Below are 16,507 nucleotides of genomic sequence, written 5' to 3' on the forward strand. Positions count from 1 at the left end.
CCGTTCCACAGCGGATATCCTAACTGTAATCTCTGAACATATATACCATTCACTGGACAAAGCGGGGGAGGGTAGAGCGGTAGCTCTAAATATATCGAAGGCTTTTGACAGGGTATGGCATGAGGGTCTCCTCAGGAAAATTAGATCATACGGTATCACTGGAAAAATACTTAACATAATTAAATCCTTCTTAAGTAAGAGAAAAATCCAGGTTGTCCTTGATGGTCGTACATCTAAACAATATGATATAAATGCAGAAGTGCCTCAGGGGTCTATCCTTGGACCTCTATTATTCCTAATATTCATAAATGACCTCCCTGATAAAATTGCCTCTGAGATGGGTATACAGGGCAATCAGTATTTATCGTTATAACTTAAAGTGGTTATATATAGGAATTTAACCAGATTTAGAATTTTTGCAAATGTATTATTGTAGAAAAATCAATAGAAAGTTATATTATTCGATATGCCCACCATCTATGTCAATAACCAGTTTAAGACGAATTACTTTCTGGGGACTTTGGCCAACTCCTTCTGCAGTTTGACCTCCAAACTTTCATGGTGCGTGGCTGAGACCTTGCTTTCAATGTATGACCAGATCCCAAATCAAGGGGATTCAGATCGGGGGGAAATGGGGGCCATTCCTCTTTGGGAATGAAGTGCGGGTCATTCTCGGAAAGCCACTTCTGAGTCTTTTTAGCCCCATGTGATGGTGCGGAGTCGTGCTGAAAAGACCAGGGACGTTGTTTGAAGTGACTTCTGTGCCCAGGGCAACAATACGCCAACGAGGATGTCATTTTGATAGTTTATCTAGTTCAATTTCACCCCCTGGTCAACAAAAAGAAGGGGACTTTTACCGACTCTGTCACCGCTGCCCAGACCATCACTGAGGCGGCACATTGTTTTCTTGTCACGACTCGGGATCCTTCATCCCCATCCCTCAACCAAACCCGATCGTTTTGGGTGTTAAAGTGGTGTTCAACAAAATTTCTTCTCATCACTGAAACGAGATTTGGTAGCGTGTCATCCTGAATGCAGGAAAGAAGAATTTGGGATCTTTGGAGTCGTTTATCAACAACTTGAGCAGAAAGATGTTGTTTCTTGACATGCTTGAATGGATATATCTTCAGGTCCTTTCGGTGTACAGTTGACATGGTCCCATACGACACTCTCGACTCTTTAGCCAGATTCTGGATGGATCTCTTAGGATTCCTCCTGATCTTTTCTCTGATGGATTTAACAAGTTTAGGGGTTCTAGCTGTTCGAGGGCGACCTTGCCCTAGCCTATTCTGAATGTCTCCAGTCTCCTCAAAACGTTTTAAAGTTATCCACACCAGCATTCTGTTCATTTTCAGGCTTTTACAGATATCCTTCCTGGAGTTTCCTGCTTTAAACAACTCAACAATTGCAATCCGTTTATAATCTGGTATCTGAAAGTATAAAGATTCATGAATAAGTGTAAAAAATTAAAAAAAAAATTTTTTTTTTATTACATTTTCACCCCAAACAAGGCAAATTGCCACTTTGGTGTAGGGGGCTACTATCAGGGGCAACAACTACTGGAGTACTATGTAGGGATTTGGGCAGCAAGATGTCGGTTCATGTTACATTTGAACTTCTGCATGTCAGTACTGTTGGGGAAGCAGGGACCTGGAATGGAATTCCAGAGTCTAGCGGTTCTGGGGAAGAAACTATTGGAGTAAAAAGATCTTTTACATCTAGGGATCTCTACTGTGTGGGGGTGGGATTTAGCAGCCTGTCGGGTTTGTCGAGGGTGCTCACGTCGTGGGGGCACAAGTGATTGCAGTTCGTCAGAGCATTCACCACTAAAATACTTGTAGAAAAGGCAGAGGGATGCAACATTTTGTCGATGGGACAGAGGCTGAAGCTTAGATGCCAGTTCAGGGCCTATCATGTTTGGGACTCTCTTTTGAACCTTGTCTAGGAGCGAGAGACTAGTAGCAGATGCACCAGCCCAGATGTGATAGCAATACTCCATAAATAGAGGAATACTGAAAATAACGATTAAAATTATAGTTTGAAATAGTGATGAAAGAAATGGCAGAAACACTAGAGGATGACCTCCAATCTGTAGTGGAATGGGGGACATAAATAGATGGTCACATTCAATGCTGCCAAGACTAAACTTGTTTTATTCAATAATTACAAGAAACCTTTTCTACCACCAATAGCAATGGCCAAAGACTCTGTATCTGAAAGTACTTTTAAACTCCTTGGCCTAACGTTCACAGGAAACATGAGTTGGAACAATTACATTGAGAGCATTGCCAGGACCTCTGCAAAGAAGGTAGGCTCTCTCTACCGTGCTAGAAAACTACTAACGCCCAAAAGTATCCTGTACCTCTATAAGGCCACCATTCGCCCATGTATGGAGTATTGTTGTCATATTTGGGGTGGTGTATCTGCTACTAGTCTCTCGCTCCTAGACAAGGTTCAAAAGGGAGTCGCCAATCTAGTAGGTCCTGAACTGTCATCTCAGCTTCAGCCTCTGTCCCATCGACGAAACGTTGCATACCTCTGCCTGTTCTACAAGTACTTTAATGGTGAATGCTCTGACGAACTGCAAGCACTTGTGCCTCCATGACGTAGACACTCTCGACAAACCCAACAGGCTGCAAAATCCCACCCCCACATTGTAGAAATCCCTAGATGTAAAAGAGCTTTCTACTCCAGTAGTTTCTTCCCCAGAACTGCTAGACTTCAGAATTCCATACCAGGTCACTGCTTCCCCAATTGTACTGACATGCAGAAATTCAAGTGTTACGTGAACCAACATCTTGCTACCCAACTCCCTACATAGTACCCCAGTAGCTGTTGCCCCACATTGTAGGCCCCTACACCAAAGTGGCAATGTGCCTTGTTTGGGATGAAAATGTAATAAAAAAAAACAATTTAAAAAAAAAAACGAGTGTTTTTAATGAAAGTCAGGCCAGGGAGTGACAAAGAAATGAAAAGAACGATAAAGCAGAGACAGGCTGGGGGAAGAGGTTGCAGTGAAGAGAAAAGGAACATCAGTAGTGAGATATCTACTGGATCGATAGAAGGATCCCACCATTTTTCCAGCAGCCCTGGCAACGGATTTGATGTACGTGTTCCATCTTAGATAAGGAGTAAAGGTCAAGCCCATATATATATATATATATATATATATATATATATATATCATGATGGATTGAAATCGGAAACGAGCAGCTGCATCAATTTTTCAATTCTCGGGGATGTTCGTGAAACAGTTACTTGATGGAACCTTGAATTGCAAATAGGTAACAGGAGAGAAACAGCCCCTCTCTCTACCATTGTTTCTTTTCTTCTCCCTCACTCTCTTATGCACCCCCATCCACCCACCAATATATATATATATATATATATATAAGAAGGAATTAAAGTTTATAGAAAGGTGTGCAAGATAGGTGTGACGGATAGACTCAAACTTTTTTTTTTTACAAGGTGGTCACCACTTATCAAGGCCCAGAAGCCACTCGGGGATAAGGGTTATTGCGTGTACGTTAATGTTGAGATTTGATAAAGTGTCTACTAAAGGGGGCGGTTTATCAGGAATTGGTTTATGTTGGATTGAAGACATCCAAGTTGTAGTCAGGTGGGAAGCAGGCAGATGGAACAGAGTTCCACGGGCGTGCAGTTCTAAGAAAGAAGCTTTGTTCATGGAATCTACGTTTTGGTTTTGGCACAGATAAAGAGTAGCGAAAATTAATGACAGTGATTTCAGCCAGACGGGTGTTTTTCATGAAAGATCAGTGGGGGGGGATTGAAGCTCAGACGAGCACCTGCCATGGAAGTAACGATAAAACAAAGACAGGCTCGCAACGTCTTTCCATAATGTGAATAATATACAGTGAGCGGTGTATATCCACTCCTGAGTATAGGTATATGCGTATGTTTGCTTCTAGAGTGTGTGCGTGTGTATGTGTGTGTATGAGTGTGTGTGTGTGTGTGTGTGTGTGTGTGTGTGTGTGTGTGTGAATCGAAATAAACCGGTCAGCACTCAATAGCCATGAGGAATGTTTTTAATTATTGACCACAAGACAAAAATACTAAATTAGCTCCAACCCTAACCCCCAACCCCAACCCTAATCACAATCAAAAGAGAGTCTTAGAGATAACCAGATGTTGCATCTTAGAGAGAGTCTTATTACACGTGATGCTTAGAAAGAGTCTTATTACAAGCGCAGTCTTAGAAGAGAGATGTTGTTGTAAGAGACTTAGAGAGATTGTTCATGTTATGAGAGATTGTTCATTCCTTAGGTTAATAGATGTGTTTATGGAAGAAGAAGGGGAAGAAGCTCTTGGAGTGATGAGACAGTGTTCACTGTTCAGACATTGTGTAGTCATGATGATGTTTATGTCACGACATTTTATAACACAGACATATAATAACAAATCAATTTACCTTTTGGTAGGAATCACAAACACAAGACGACGTTCTACAAAATACAGATGAGTTTATTCTTCACACGACCGGCCGTAATTTCCATCATCAAGAATTCAAAGCTTCACATTTTAGTTTCAAAGTGATCGTCTCGCTTCTAGACGTTCAGACTCTCTGCCCCTCTCTGAGTTTCTCACTGACTGTCTAACTCTGACTGTCTTCTTTTTACTCTGAAGTTTTTCTCTATCCCTAGAACTTTCTATTTTCCGTGACGTCATACACATGTTAAAACATGTGCCTTCTTTCAAGTGTTCTGGACATGCGTGTCCAACACTTTTCCTTTTTCTACAAAAGGAATTTTAACCTATACTCAGTAACCTATTTTTCCAATATGTTAAAAACATTATCTTATAAGCTGCATTCTTTCAATTTAAAATTTCATAACAAACTTGACAGTGCACATTCTTTTCTTGAAATATTTTATCTATATTCTAAACAATCGTTTGTTTTACATTTTTAAATTCAATTCTCACACGTAATCTATTTCTAAACCTGAATTTCGTCTATTGCTATTTCATTTTCATTTTAACTAATCTCTCTATTTTTATACTTACATGAAAAGGGGACAGCCCTTATCATGTAACATGTGTGTGCAAGAAAAAAATACTAAATTTTCAAGTACCTTATACCGTAAAAACCAAAAGATGGAATAGATAAACTTCAAAAAGGAATATAAAAAAGAGGGAAGTAAAAAAAGAAGAATTTTATTATTTCCAAAGACCTCACTTGTCCTCTCCCCGCTCATAACCCCCACCCATGTTACATTCAAACTTTGTAAACGAAATAAGAAAAACGCCGGTGATTACAGAAACATGTATGCACATATGTAGCCATCAATGTTTGTATAAATAAATTTAATATGCCTAATCTGTTCACTCATTGAGCACTCTTTGGTAGACAGATGTTGTTTCATTGAATGTACTTCTAGGAAACTAAACTCTACTGGCTATATATATATATATATATATATATATATATATATATATATATATATATATATATATATAGGTTCCTTCAGTCTTTGACAGACTATATATATATATGAATGAAAAAAAATTCTTTTGGACCCTAGACGTCTTTCGCCATCCTCATAGCATTTTTGATCTTTTTTTAAAAAATAAAATATGGCGAAGAAATAAAAATTAATGATGAAATTTTAATAAATTAATGTACAGGGAAGAGGGAAGGGGAAACGATAAAATTAAATGAATTAACGTATATATATACTACCTAAAGTACCCGTCGTTGACTGGGTTCTGAAACAGTCTACAGAAAATGGACTCTGATTTATGAAAGTATGATAGGTTATGAAAAGGAAGGGTTGTAAAGAGATAGCTTCGAATTTGGGGGTATCAAAACCAAACAAACTATGATGAAAGTAAAAATAAAATAGATAAACCCCATAATTTATTATACCATACCTGTTCACACTGAAACACTTATCACAATATTCTGTGGATCTATATTAAAAAAACCTTGTTAAACTTTGTGACATATTTCCATTCTATGGAGGTCAGACGCGAACGAACACCCCATAATTTTATTATACCATATTTCTTCAAACTGAAACATAATTATCAAAGTATACTTACGCAGATAGATATGAAAAGTCTTTATAAAAGTTTGCGCCTATTTCCATTCTATGGAGGCCAGGCGCGAAAGCAGACGCCACAATTTTATTATACCATCCCTATTTAAGTTAAAACATACTTATCAAAGTATTGTTATGTATATCTATATCAAAAACACTTGTAAACGTTTTTTTTAATTTTTTAATTTTTTATTTCCATACTTTGTGGACCAGGCACGAATGCAGACCCCACAATTTTAATGAACCACCGTTCTGCCAGATCAAACATACCCATTCCTGTGTCTCGATACATCTTCTATCATCATATGCGATCAGTTTTTTAAAATAGTCAACCATATAGGAGCCTATTCGTGACCAGACACACACACACACACACACACGTTCAGCTTTATATTATATATATATATATATATATATATGTATATATGTTAATCAACATTATATTTATATATATATATATATATATATATATACATATATATATATATATATATGTTCACAGGAAACAGGAGTTGGAACAATTGCATTGAGAACATTGCCAGGACCGTTGCAAAGAATGTGGGTTCTCTCTACCGTGCTAGAAAGCTAATGACGCCCGAAAGTATCCTATACCTCTATAAGGCCACCATTCGCCCATGTATGGAGTATTGTTGTCATATTTGGGCTGGTGCATCTGCCACTAGTCTCTCACTCCTAGACAAGGTTCAAAAGAGAGTCGCCAACATGATAGGCCCTGAACTGTCAGCTAAACTTCAGCCTCTGTCAAATCGACGAAATGTTGCATCCCTCTGCCTTTTCTACAAGTACTTTAACGGTGAATGCTCTGACGAACTGCAAGCACTTGTGCCCCCTCGACGTAAATACGCCCGACAAACCCAACAAGCAGCAAAATCACACCCCTTCACAGTAGATATCCCTAGATGTAAGAGAGCCTTTTACTCTAGTAGTTTCTTCCCCAGAACAGCTACACTTTGGAATTCCCTTCTGGGTCCCTGCTTTCCCAACTGTACTGACATGCAGAAGTTCAAGAGCAACGTGAACAGACATCTTGCTGGCTAACTCCCCACATAGTACCCCTGTAGCTTATGTCCCTGATAGTAGCCCCCTACATTAAAATGGCAACGTGCCTTGTTTGGGGTGAAAATGTAATAATGTTACATGATAAGGGTTGTCCCCTTTTCATGTAAGTATAAAAATAGAGAGATTTAGTTAAAATGAAAATGAAATAGAATAGACGAAATTCGAACCTCGTAAATTAGGTTTAGAAATAGATTACGAGAGAGAATTAGAAAATGGAATGTAAAACAAACCATTGTTTAGCTTAGAGATAAAATAGTTTCAAGAAAATAATGTGCGTTGTCAATTCTGTTATGAAAAATTCAATTGAGGAATGCAACTATACAAGATAATTTAATAAACATGTTTTTAACATATTGGAAAAATAGGTTACTGAGAATATAGGTTAAAATTCCTTTTGTAAACAAAGGAAAAAGTTTTGGACACGCATGTCCAGAACACGTGAAAGAAGACACATGTTTTAACATGTGTATGACGTCATGGAAAATGGGAAGTTCTAGATATAGTTAGAAACTTTAGAGTTAAGCGGAGAGAAACTGAGAGAGAGAGTCTGAGGACGACAGACGACAGTCCAGACATGGACATTCGAACGTCTAGAAGCGAGGCGGTCACTTTTGAAACTTAGAATGTGAAGCTTTGAATTCTTGACTCAGAAAACCACGGCCAGTCGTGAGAAGAAATAAACCCATCATGTGTTTTTATAAACGTCGTCTTTGTGTTGTAATTCTACCAAAAGGTAAAGTGAAAATTGTATTATATATCTGTGTTATAAAATGTCAAAGAGCTTCCTTCTATTACACATCTAAGTAATGAACGTTTTTTTATAAATATGAATCTCGTCATAACACGAACAATCTCCCTTACAACATCTCTCTCTTACAACATCTCTCTCTTACAACAATCTCTCTCTCCAAGACACAACAACAAACTCTCACTAAAACTCTCCAAGACTCTCTTTCTAAGACTCACTCTTAATAAGAAAACCTATATGTAACAATAATAATAAATATATATATACATATATATATATATATATATATATATACATATATATATATATATGTATATTATATATATATACACTCCTGGTCAAAATCATAAGACCACTTAAGAAAGCAAGTGTTTACGCATATTATCGAATTTTAAATCAAACAAACGTATCTATATGTATATGTATATATATGTATGTATGTATATGTATATATATCTCTATATACATGTATATATATATTTATATGTATAAGGGCGACTTTCTAAGTAAATAAAAAAATGAGCTCCGAGGCGGCGCCAATATTAACCGTAGTTATCGCTTGAAAAATAACAACAATAACAAAATCTAAATTTATAAGCGATAAAAATAAACAGTATAATCAATCTTGGGATTAGTGCCTAACGGTTAAGGCACCAGACTGTGGTAAACATGGTCCGAGGTTCGATCCCTAGAGGCAGTTAAACTACGCTGATGAGAGGTAAAAACCTTAAAACACGCGTGTACGTAGATTACTGTTTTAAAAATAATAAAATAAATAAAAATGTTATATAAGTCCAAATTAAAAAGGGCGACTTTCTAAGTAAATAAAAAAATGAACTCCGAGGCGGCGCCAATATTAACCGTATGTATCGCTTGAAAAATAACAACAATAACAAAATATATATATATATATATATATATATATATATATATATATATATATATATATATGAGCAAACAGTTAATAAAATATGTTAAAAACAATTTGAAATGAGTTAAAAACATATTTAATCTGAAAAGGAAACACTAGATAAGTGGATAGTCATTAATCCGCGGAGTTTCGAAGAAATACTTTCCTTCTCATCAGAGGGTAGGAATTAGCAAAATGCGGGATCGGATTTTGCATGCAGAAGTATTTGATGAACAACAAGTAAGTCAAAGATCTTACTTGAAAACAAAAAAAGTGAAGCAGAGGGAATATGGTGAAGAAAAAGGTGATTACACATGAATGGATAGTCTGGTGGAAGATAAAAAATCCAGTGACGGTAAAATCCAAATGTAAAACTTCAAGAAAGTTAAAAGAATTTCCATTTGTACAAGTAAAATCCAAGGAAATCCCGTAATTGGAAGAAGATGGTCCATAATAATCCAAAGGCAGAAATCCATGGAATAATTCAGAAAAATGTGTACAAGGAAAAAAGGAAAAGATTCCAATAATATTAATAAAAGAAAAATAAGATATGCTTTTCACTCTACTTCCGAGACATAAATATAAATAAGAAAGATCAGGGAGAAAAAAAAGACGATAAAGTTAAATATAAAATATAAAATAAAGGGAAACAAATGTCAAAATGACCCAGACAGGAAATGTTAAAGGCGCGAAAAAAAATATATAGGGCTGTTGTATAATAAGGGGACAGGCTGTGAAGAAATCGGAGAGGCAAGCCAAGAACGTGATGTGAGGGTCACGTTTCAAGCATGGCAACGTGGAATGTTGGACACGAGCGTCACCTGAGCTAGTGACACACATAATTGGAATGCGGTGATGTTTCAAGGCCAAACAAACAAAAGGAAATTGGCCTACAATCGAAAACAACGGTTGTGGATTATTGGGACAATTATGCTTTGAATTAATCAAAAATAATAACATCAACAAATATTTTATGACCAGATCGGAATGCAGCTGACATTCGTAGCTGGGGCTAGAGAAACGTGACCGATACCAATATAAACAAAGATGTTTTGGTTTTACAAAAAGAGTAGCCGGCCGACGCGGTGAGAAACAAGTCTGTCATCTGTCAACACCCCCGCCACGTCACCTATCTCTCCCAACACCTCTCTCCTCGCTAGTGGAGTAAGTGACAACCAACAAAAGTGTAAAGAAAGATTGTTTAAAATAAACTCGAATTCTTTTGTAAATAGTCGAGTCTTTTAGTTGTCATTCCAAATATACACTCGTCGGTAAACTTGTCCGGCGACCATTTGTTCACGCAGTTATATATACTGAGTGCACACAACGCAACAGACAGCGTTTTGGGGCCGTGACTCAGCTATTCCATCAAGGAATAGGAAGATCGAACCTGGAGCAAGGCTAACAAAAATCCACGGAAGAAATAACACAACAAAAAGAACGAAGGAACAAACAGACTGCTTCGAAAGACGAACAAAAAACAAACAGAAAAACGAAGACAAGAAACCAAAAGAAAGACCAGAAGTTCAGCAAACAGTAAGTACAGTCGATTTTTTCCTTTGTGTGTTTCTGCTTTAAAAAAAAGCCTTTTCTCCGCGGGTCGAACAATGAGTGACACTTGAGAAAATAGCAGCGGCTCCTCATTTCAATTAGTAAGTTGAAAGGGAAAAGTAGTTTTTTGAAAAGAAAAAAACTTTGGCAGAAGCACGCAGGGAAGCTATCGAGTGTCATAACAACTGATGCTAATTTAATAATTACAGTGCAGTAACCGCTGGTGGTATATGGACTACGCATCAGAAGTGAAGAAGAAAAATGGACAAATTTGATCGTTGTTTGTTGAAATATGTTGTGTGGTGAACTTTTGAAACAAAAGGAAAATATGTATGTATTATGATTTTTTTTGTGTCACTAGCTCAGGTGACGCTCGTGTCCAACATTCCATGTTGCCATGCTTGAAACGTGACCCTCACATCACGTTCTTGGCTTGCCTCTCCGATTTCTTCACAGCCTGTCCCCTTATTATACAACAGGGCAAAATAATATAGGTCAACTGAAATGTACAGGTCATCACTTAATAAAATGTCAGCAAGAGTTGTTAGAAGACACTAAATGGAAAATAAATAAATTAATTAATAAATAAATAGAAAATAAATAATAAATAAAGAATAAATAAATAAAAAATAAAAATTAAAATTAAAAAATTAAGAATAAAAAATAGAATTAAAAAATAAAATAAATTTATTTGAAGGGAGAGGATGACCGGTATCTGCAAATTCAGGGAAAAGCAAGAAAAAAAAGTAAGTAAATGTATATAGTAAAATATAAGTAAATATACATACAAGATATGAAAGTGTGGGTAGATTGATATATTAGATAGGTAAGTTTAAAAAATAAACCAGAAAATGCAGATAAAAAACCGGCCATGCAAAGAAGAGATAAAGAATTAAAATAAAGGATTATTAAATTATAAAGTATTAAGAATTATATAGAAAACGATAAAGTTAAAGAAAATTAAAAAAAATTTTTATACATATATATATATATGTATATATATATATATATATATATATATATATATATATATATGAACAAATGATTGTCAAATTATTTACGAGATAACATTTGTTTACCAGTTTCAGTGTGAAAAGCTTCGATAATGATAAGCTGCGCATACTGTGAAATAATCGTACTGTTCTGTGCAATGTAAACAACTTGCTATCATAATTTTTGAATCCACGGTATTTGAGGTGTGTCATATTATTAATAAGGCAGTTTGTTTTGTCAATAAAATGTGTCGTAGTAGTTCTGTTTGAGTAGTTCTGAAAAGAGCTAGCAAAATGTAAAACTACCTTGGAAATATCGAAAATGATAGGAAGGTACCATCAAACTGTGAAGAACTTTGTCAAGTACCCTACAAATGTACGTAACAGAGCTGATAAAGGTAAATCTACAGTTGTTTCACGCCGTTTTCTGCTCCAAATTAAACGTGAAGTTGTTAAGAATCCTGGACAGGCAAGTCGAAGTTTTTGACCAAGCCAGGTTAAAGAATGTCTCAAAAAATACACCATGTTGCTTTCTGAAAGAAATGGCAAAGTCTGTGACAAAGCCTCCATTAAAGCAACGTCACATACAAAACCGATTGAAATTGCCAGAGGACAACATGAAAACGGATTTTTCCAAAGTTTTGTTCACGAATGAAGTGTGTACCACTCTTGATGGCCCAGATGGTTGATGCAAGGGATGGGTCCTAGATGGACGACATCGTCATCAGCGTTTAAGGCGCCAACAAGGTGGTGGTGGGATAATGATTTGGGCTGGGATTATTGGAGGTACATTAGTTGGCCAATGGGAAATCCCAGAAGGCGTAAAAAATGACGTCAAATACATACATAGCTACTTCCTACATAGTACCCCTGTAGTTTATGTCCCTTATAGTAGCCCCCTACATCAAAGTGGCAACGTGTCTTGTTTGGGGTGAAAATGTATTTAAAAAAAACTGAGAAATTATTTATCATGAGGTTTAAAGACAAAGATAAGTTACTCAATTAAAGATTAGAAACTTCAATAAACTGCAGGCATTATAAAGAACATCTTAGTAACCTTAATATTACCCCATAATTTAATTTAAATTATATAAGTAATGATGGTGTGGTGCCAACGACAGAAAAAAGTGTAAAGAGTGTAGCCAGCAACAATTTAATTTTTTTATAACGCATTTCAAACCTTATTTAGTTCCCTTCAGATATTTTTTATATAAAAGTTTTTTGGTTAAGAATTTATGGAATTTCCTTTTGGAAAACATTTTATTTCTGCTAGCATGCTTGTGCTTTTGAAAGAAATGCCAATGTGAGACTTGATGTCTCCAGTGGGCAAGTCAAGAGTTCAATCGGTCAGTGTTAAGTCCATTTGGTGTGTGGGAGCTGTTAAGTCTATTTGGTGAATATTTTTATCAGTTTTTTTCATTTTTGATGTGTGTCAGTGCGTGTATGACAAAGGTTGTATGTTGCATATGTATATGCGTGTTTATCGGTTGAAATCTTTTCATTTTTGTTTGTGCGTGTAAGAGGGAAAGAGGGAGAAGAAATAGAGGGTCTAGTTAGGTACAAGGTCGGTCACCAATATAAACATACATACACATATACATACAGACATGCATACATATACATAGATGCATGAATAAAATGGAAAATAAATGATAAATATATAAAAATAGGAGTATACATATATATACACATACACTCACATACACACCCATATACATGCACATACACACATACACATATACATTTATATTAAAACTGCCATAGTCTAGATAGATTTTCTTTCATTGAATGTAGGCAGAATAGTGTATTCTGGTCATTTTAGGGAGTAATATTGGATGTGGGTGTGTATGCCCATGAATGCGTGCATGTGCCTCATCGTAATTGCCTTGATTCGTGTGTGGGGGTGCACATTTGCATAAGCGTAAGTGTATTTTGTGTTTTGCTTATTTATATGTGTTGTTATTGGGATTTGTTAAATGCGAGAGTGAATTTTGTTATGAAGTTTTTTTCTTGTGTTAGTGTTGCATTATTGGTTTCCAGAAATAGGGGTACATATTAAAGATGACGGGGGAGTTCATATTGGGCCACATATATAACGGGACTCATGTGAGGCATAACGATAGTGATGAGAGAGAAAACTTTTTTGGCTAGGATCACCTTGAAAGTATTACTTCAAGTAATATCCATCAGGATTTTTCATCTGAATTCTATCAGTGTCTTATCTTGCTTATCTAGAAGCTCCTTTTCCCTGGTTGAGCTTTTCTACCAAGAATGTTTGGCATCCATAACCACTTAAAAAAACTATTTTCAATAATTGTGCTGAAAAGCAAAATAAGCGTCCAACTGAAGATTTTGCTAACCGCATTTCATTTCCCCTGATGATATGAGCCATCATTGAAAATCCATGGATTAAGGAAATCAACATAACCCCTTCTATATATTCCTTTGGTCAAACAATAAATTCTTAAATCGAATATATGTCTCCATATGTTGTTTTTTCAGAATTTAAAATTTAACTACCAAACTTTTGCTAGTATATATATATATATATATATATATATATAACTACTTCATTTACTCACATACATTTAATATACGAAAGTATAGATTTATGCATAAACTTTAAGTATTTACTTCAAAAGTGCTCAATACGTAGGTAGAGCTAGTTAGTAATTTATAAAATATATATGGCGACTAAGCTACACTGAATATTCTGCGTTTCATCCACTGTAGGATTCGTCAGGCTTATGCACGAATTTTGTGGTTGCTTCTTGTTTTTATATATGTTGAGGATTTCTAGTTAGCCAATCAGGGGCGCGGTGGATACTAGAAAGCTGATTGGCTAACAAGTAAAATTCGCGCATAAGCCTGACGAATCCTACAGTGGATGAAACGCAGAATATTCAGTGTAGCTTAGTCGCCATATATATTTTATACTATATATATAATATATATATATATATATATATATATTGGTATATTTAGGCAGCACTTTGATTTATGATTCTTTTTTTTAATTTTTCGATTTTCCATAAAATCTTTTTTGTAGCAAAGTGAAAATATAAATAACGGTTCCATAGTTGTTGCTGTCACGAGCGCTTTCGATTAAAAGTGAAAACTAAAAGATAAAAAAGTAAATAAAATATAAAACAGCGTTAGAGGATAGTAAGTTAAAATATATAAAGTCAATAAAAAGTCAATTTATATATATATATATATATATATATATATATATATATATCTTGGGATAGGTGTTAGTCTAGCGGCACTGATGAGTTGTGAAACAATGAAACAGGTCTGTATGTCGATGACTAAAATATATTTTATAAAGCCCCCCCCTCTTGGGTTGAGCACTATCGTAAATAATCTCACTCGCCACTTAATTTAGCTGAAAAAATGCAAAGCTCGCGGTTTGTTTACAAACAAACGTTTGAGCCCTTTACAAGCGGCGGACGGATGTTTATTTAAATAGACATTCGGACAGATTAATTGCGGCCACCGCTTCCGTAGTCAGACGGTTCTAGGTTCGATCCTCGGCTTGGGATAGGTGTTAGTCTAGCGGCACTGATGAGTTGTGAAACAACGAAACAGGTCTGTATGTCGATGACTAAAATATATTTTATATATATATATATATATATATATATATATATGCATATACACAAGGGCGAATGAACCCTTTTTGAGGGTCAACGGCCACCTAGCACCGTGTATGTTTGTGTGTGTCTTTTTTGTTTACGTTTTCATTTTTAAGGAAGAAATTTGCTCGCCATCGCATTCGGCATATTAGTTCATATATTATATATATATACGTTTTATTTTTTATTACCGTTTCTTTCTGTTAAGTTACATTATTGTTTCAGCTACCCGGCCGTTTTTTTGACCGTCTGTAGCTTCCTTTTTTTTTTCTGTAAAAGTCTGAGGAAGCTACAGACGGCCAAAAAAAACGGCCGGGTAGCTGAAACAATAATGTAACTTAACAGAAAGATACAGTAATGAAAAATAAAATGCATATTTGCTCTACAACAGTATTGAGCACTTTCTTCAGTTTTTATTAATTACCATTTCCACTATATATCTATATCTATATATATATATATATATATATTAGGTCTTGTCATATGCTGCTGGTACCATGTAACCCAGAACTACCTGCCTCATGGTCGGGTCATCGGCGACTAAACTGGTTCCCCTACCAGACTTGTTTAGTGAGGAGGGCGAATGAACCCTTTTTTGGGATCAACGGCCAACTAACACCGTGTGTGTTTGTGTGTATGTTTGTGTGTGTTGGGGTGGAGGGGGCTCCCGTAAGCCGTGGTGAAGGCAACTTTCTAGAAGAAGCAAATCTCTGATTTAAAAAACCATAAAACGGGAGACCAGTACCCGCATTAAGTTAGTTAAACTGCAGACTATCTTGCTCTTGCTTGTTGCTGGATCTCAACATTTTGAACCGAGAGAGAGGCTTAGCTGTCGTACAAAGCTAAGACTCTGTAACATCATCTGTGTATAGATACTCTCTCAGGTATTTGTCTATAAAAATGGTCCTGTGGCGATGGAAGTCATTTTTGGGCTAATGGACTTTATGTGTCTGAAGGAGTGGCACTCGTCTGACAAGACGTTGCAATCATCATATATACACACACACACACTTTAGAATAATGAAATGCAATATATCCACTGGCATGCAAATCCAGTGATTATCAGTCTTACAAAATATTATTAGATGCAATATTTATATTTATTTTATATAAGACTAGCGAGGGGTACCTGGCGTTGCCCGGGTGTTTGGAGGTGTGTGTGGTTTTGGGTAAATCAAAACTCCAGGGGGGAAGGTTAAAATAAAAAAAAATGTTTTGGTAGGTAAGTATGAGGATCGAACCCGAAGCCTTGAGGCAAAGTTGTAAATTAAAGTGTGAAAAAAAAAGAGTGCAACGGTTTTAACCATTGGGCCACCGCGAGATGCTAACGAAAACACGTTTGAATTTATTTAATTACTTGGATTTGGCAGGTGCACGTTTTAATGACTAAATGAGATCAACTTTTGACTGCGGGGTAGCATTTCATTTAGTACAGGAATGCTTCCCCCCCCAAGACGTTGGGGGTAGGGGGAAACATTATAGGAAAAGCCTAACCTACATGCGGCGAGCGAAAACTGTTGAATATTTAT

Source organism: Euprymna scolopes, chromosome 46 (assembly GCF_053919585.1).
Source record: "Euprymna scolopes isolate OS-2025 chromosome 46, ASM5391958v1, whole genome shotgun sequence".
Taxonomy (NCBI): Eukaryota; Metazoa; Mollusca; class Cephalopoda; order Sepiida; family Sepiolidae; genus Euprymna; species Euprymna scolopes.